Source organism: Solanum tuberosum, unplaced genomic scaffold (genome assembly GCF_000226075.1).
Source record: "Solanum tuberosum cultivar DM 1-3 516 R44 unplaced genomic scaffold, SolTub_3.0 scf00937, whole genome shotgun sequence".
Taxonomy (NCBI): domain Eukaryota; kingdom Viridiplantae; phylum Streptophyta; class Magnoliopsida; order Solanales; family Solanaceae; genus Solanum; species Solanum tuberosum.
The window spans coordinates 31,000-36,921 of NW_006239837.1; the positions used below are offsets into that span (position 1 = coordinate 31,000).

At 35.6% G+C, this 5,922-nt stretch overlaps 1 pseudogene; it reads right to left on the reverse strand.

The window, feature by feature from the left end:
* Positions 1 to 3,150: 3,150 nt before the first annotated feature.
* On the reverse strand, positions 3,151 to 5,451 carry LOC102597857 (7-deoxyloganetin glucosyltransferase-like; annotated as a pseudogene).
* Positions 5,452 to 5,922: the final 471 nt, after the last annotated feature.

The following is a 5,922-nucleotide window of genomic DNA, read 5'->3' on the forward strand; positions in this document are numbered from 1 at the left end:
TTGAACCTGGTCATCAACCTACTGCAAACCACTTTCATTATCCGGGTTCGGGACCGGCTATTTGAAGCTACAAAGAGGTCAAACTCTTGTAAAATTTGTGAATCCATAATAGATATACAATAGTTGAACACAAAATTTGCCACAATAACGTGAAGTTGAAACAATTATCCAAGCATCTGATTGAACATTCAAACGAGAGAGCAGCAGAATAGAGATGAGTTCTTGAGAAAAAAAAAAGAAATAAGAATGCATAAACATACTCAAACTTTGTCTTAGCTGGCAAGTAAGCACTCCAACTTTGAGAGTGGTACATCTAGACACCTCAACTTGGTTTGTTGAGGTCTCAATTGACAACTAACACTCTGAACTCGTCCTCATTGTGTCTTGTAGACACCCGACACTACCTGACACATAAATTTTGGAGGTGTGTAGATGATCATTTTGTAAGTTGGAGTGTTCATAGTTGAGGTGTCTAGATATGCATACTCAAAATTATAATACTTACTTGTCCGCTGAGACAAGTTTGAGCATCTGTTCAAGTATTAAAATGTGTTGAACAAATCATAATTGTTCATAATATTCCACTAAACTAAAATTCTTTTGGGACTTTGATCAAACATCTCCACGGCAACAAACTATTTCCCCCACATTCAACGGAATATTAATATCAATTTTCAAAAACTCAGCCTCTATGAAGCTGCTAGTTGATTGAAATTTCCCATATTAATTTTTTTTTTTCAGATTGTATTTGTGCAAAACTCAAAAAGTTGGGAAATCCATATTGAAGAGGTGAAAATCATTTGAGTAATTATCAGGATCAAACAATCATTAATTGATACAGAAAGAAAATAGATAAATACAGCTAAAATAGCACAGAAACGAGAAGGAAAATGAATCCATGAAGATCCAAAGTCATATCAATTGAATTCACTAAAATTCATCAAAATACAAGAAGAAGGGTTTGAAGAAAAGCAAAATCATATGTTTCATTACTAATTCTAAGCAGTAACAGAAGAGAGAGCTAACACCCATGACTGATATACCAAATTCCCCATTCCTACGAGTTGATTTCGAGGTAACATATAAATTATTCAATCAAATCAACTAAACCCCCAACCCTAAGTCAGACGAAAATGGGAAAAGGTACCTGAATACTAGCATTGGCATACGAAAATGGATTCAAGAAGCATAGCAATGTCTCTACTCATTTGCCAATTTTATTCTCGCCACCATCATCTTCACCATTTTGTTGTTGCATACACCCACAAAAAAAAGTAAATTGTTTTATCGAAGAAGAAGTAAAATTGAGAAATTAAAACCCATCTTCATCGCCTAATTTAAGTGCTACTGTGGAAGAGAATGGTAGTGAAGAAGAGTCTGAGAAGAGAAGAGAGAACAGACTTGTAAGTGTAACGTTCGTTTGGGATGAAAACAAAATATCAAAATAAGGAGGTCGTTGTGGACATTAGACAAAAGAGCCGTTAATTGTATTGACATGTGGCATTATATTATTTCTTTAATTTAATTTTAAAAAATTAACATAAAGAAATAAAAGTTAGAGGGGTTTGGTTATAGTTCAGCGTCTCACCTCTCTTCCCGACCAAAAGTTTTTCTCCAATATCACAACATAATCCTTTGACTTCCATGGAATCAAAGGATTTTAAGCTTGAAAACATTGATTAATGTGGTAAGGGAAACTATTGATTAAACGGTTGAACTGCCTTTTCGACGTGGTGGTTCCCCATTCCTTTGAAGAAGAAGAATATTGTAGGGGTTGGAAACTAAAAATTGAAGGGAAATTTCTTTTTAAGAAAAATGTCTAATGTGACGGTTTTCTAATCTTTCATGCACTAAAAAGAAACTATAATCACTTGCTATGTCATGTGACATAAGAGGAGTGTATTTAAGCTTAGTTTGTTAAACTCAGTAGTTTGAGAACGAAATGACTAATCCACGCCAAATTTGGAGGCGTTTTTGATATTTTTCTCTTCTTAAAATTGATGATGTTTTTGTGATAATGTAACCAATTATATTTATTCGTCAAGTTGTTGTTACTATAAAAATTTATATCTATATCTTAAAAAGTACAGAAAAGGGCCTAAAATACCCCTCAACTATGTGAATTGGTACAAAATTACCATTCATCTACCTATCGGACCTAAAATTCCCCTGACGTCAATATTTTGGCTCTTTTTTGCCCTTATCTTTAACCGTCTAAATAATAACTCAAATTAACAAATTCATTAATGACATGTCACTATCCTATTGGCTACCCTAACAGTTAATTGAACTAATTAAAAAGACCACAAAATATCCACCCAAAAGCCTCACTTTGATGCCATCGCTTGAAGGATTTCTGGCTGATGCATTCTTCGGAAGATTTTCCATAGTTCTTGTCTCTTCCACTGTCTACCTCCTGGTAATACTTCTTAATAATCCAGAAATTCCCGAGGGTCATTTGTGCTAGAAGGACTAAACAAATAATCTTTTGCCTTATTTGTTCTTTTCGGGATTGATTCACTTGATAATGTCTAGAGTGATCCCGAGTTTGAAACCTTGTGACACTGACCTCTATCACGAACCTAGAAAGGTACACGAGGTGATTTTCTTCCTTGCGATCTACTTAATCTCAACTGGTACGGGAGCTTACAAGCAATATGACCAAACAAACTAGCAAACCACAAATTTGATTCAGTGTTGTAGGAATCATAATTATCGCGAACGGCTTTAGCCAGCCCAAAATCTCCCAAATGTGCCTCCATGTTTGAGAGCTTTATTGCTGCTCAGTTTGATGATGACAATCCCAAAGAAAGAAAGAAGAAAATGTCCATTTTCAACGGGTGGGACTTTCTGGGTGGAGCGGGTGGATCTTTTGTGCGTTTTTTTAATTAATTTAATTAACTGTTAGGGTAGTCAATAGGATAGTAACACGTCATTAATGAATTTGTTAATTGTGGTTATCATTTAGACTGTTAAAGATAAGGGCAAAAAAGAGCCAAAATGTTGATGTCAGGGGCATTTTAGGTTCGATAGGTAAATGAAGGGTAGTTTTGTACCAATTCACATAGTTAAGGGGTATTTTAGGCCCTTTTCCTTCTTTTTTTTAAGAGGACAAAAAACAGATAAGAAAAAAGTAGAACATTATTTGAACATGTCAATCTAGTGGAAGAAATGAAGAAGCTTTTGGCAATAGCACTTCCCTAACCAACTTGTCGAAATTCATATAAGATGATCCAGTTGGAGAAGTGATTGCTTTTTCTGCTAAATTCTTCCACTTCAATGCATTTTCTTTCATCTCTTTACCCTTTTCTCCAATCATCAACTCTCTCACAACCTCCTCAATCACTTCCCTCTTCACATCACTATCAATTTCAATCCCGACACCCCAACAATTACAACTAAACCAACAATTCGTTTGTTGATCCGCAAAGAAAGGCCAACATAACATTGGCACACCAAATGATATGCTTTCGAAAGTTGAATTCCAGCCACAGTGACCTAAAAATCCTCCAATTGACGCATGACGTAAAACTTGTTCTTGAGGGCACCAACCACTTAATAAACCTCTTTCCTTAGTCTCCGCAAGAAATTCATAAGGCAAAATTGTTGAATCATCCATGACTAAATCAGATCGAACAATCCACAAAAATTCATTTTAGTATTTGCAAGTCCCCATGCAAATTCAATTAACTGCACAGTAATACTTCCAAAATTCACATAAACAACAGAATTTGGTTTCTTCGTGTCCAGCCATTCGATACAGTAAGTGTCTTCTTTCCATAGATTTGAACCGATGGATTTCAAGTCTTCGTCTTGAGTTGTATTATTCAACACAAAGCGATGTAGGGGTCCAATAGTATAATTAACTGGAGGGAACTTGGTTGCAATTTGTTGCAAAATGTCACTCTCTAGTGATAAGAACAGGGACTTGGTGTTTTGATGATCTCCTCACGTATGCAGGGACCTGGTCCTCTGCAGAGTATGAATACTCGTCCAGGTGTAAAAGTTATGTACAGCTGTAAAAGCTGTCTGCGTCAGAAGAGTTGGTGAAGCTGCAGAGTACTTCACCAATCAGAAACAAGGATGTTGCTTGTACGTTTGGTAATAACTTTTTGTGGTATATACTAAACAATACACAAGAACATATTCATTCATTCAAAGAGAGAGATTTTCATGCTTCAAGAACAGTGAGAGGATCTGATCGATTCATTCAAGAGCTTCTGGCATTAGCTGTTATTTTACTTCATTGTAATAGCTCTTATATTGTAAGATCAGTTTTCTTGTAAAAGAAATGTTGTCAAACTCGTTTGAATCATTGTAAGAACTAGGTTAAGGGTAACTTAGGCTCTTACTCTAAAAGGTCTATATTAATCAGTTAGGATTAGTATAGTAAGCGGTGTTGTGTCCGCTCTAGCTCATCTAAGTAATAGGAGGTATTACTTAGAGTTGGGATTAGTAGGTTAATCCTAGTTTGTAAACTTGCTTTTGCTTTTTTGCTTGGAGAAGATTAGTAAAAGAAGTTTTGAAAAGTCCTGGCAGGCCAGGTCGTGGTTTTACTCCCTTGAGCAAGGAGGTTTCCACGTAAAGTTGTTGTGCAATCTTTACTTTCAGCACTTTATTTATTTTCTGTTTTGTAACTGTGCTGAGGACCTGGTCCCATCTAGACTAGTGGTAGCATACATTCCAACATCTAGCGTGTCGAATGTGTTCAAAATTAGTGCAGAGAATTTGGGAATTTTGTCCATGATTTCTTCCATTACAAATTTGATTATAATATAATTTGGATCATCGACTCTGGCTCTGATCATGCTTGGTAAATTCTTTAGACGAATGCCTTTCATGCCAGGTATCCAATCTATAATCGTGTCTAAATAACTTTCATCTGAAATTCAACCAGTAAAAATAAATTAGAACTGTGAACCTAACTGCATCTTCAAATCCTGACTACGCCTAATAGATGTTAGTTTTCATACCTTTTAGTGGAGAGTAGCCTTGTTCGACAAGTTTAGGATATTGTGTGAAAGCCAACAAGGAACAAGCACTAGAAGTCCAAAGTCCAACATTAGGAACACTCAATTCCTGAGAAACTTGTTGAGTGAAGCTCATAGCAGCATCAGAAACAATGCAAGAAATAGAAGGGAAATTGGAATTATTATTTAGTCTCGTAACGAGGTCTCTGAAAGGAACCAAACACGACTTCTTAGATGCCTCACACAAAGACGGAGAGTCTTGTGTGGAATCCTCGTTAGAGGGAGGGAGTCCATCAGGTATGGACTCGAAACGAAAGGAAGGTAGGCTAACGAGGGAATTGGGACCTCGCGATTCGAGCAATCGTTGGTGATTGAAGTCCGTGTTAATTTGAGCATAGGATTTATATGGCCTTGTGCTGGAAATGGAATGCATACTGCATGCATGAGGCTTCGACAATTTGGATTCCTCTGCTTGATTCATATTGCCCTGTTTTTTTTTTCCTAAGAGAAGTTGTGAATATTAGACGTAACGGGCTTGCTCACTTATATAGACAAATTTACCACCCCTTTCATTTCAATTTATATAGCGATGTTTGATTCTGTAGGGATAGTTCGATAGAAAAAAACATGAGTTATGAAAATTGTGATTTTAAACATGTTAGGACAGATTACAAAAAGGATGATATTGAAGGTAAATGAAAAGTTTAAATATTTACCAAAACTGTACGTATAATTACAAATATTACAATCAATTCATTGTGTGAAGCTTTTTTGTTTTCTCTCTTTGTTTTTTATATTAATACAAAATCCAATTAAGGTTTTACCTAAATTATTTTCATTTTGGGTTCATTTGGTTTTTCAAGACTTCTTTTCTTTTGGATCTTCTCTTCTTCTTCTTCTTCTCCGATTGATACATATTGATTCAATCAATTGTATTTATGTATGAGAATTT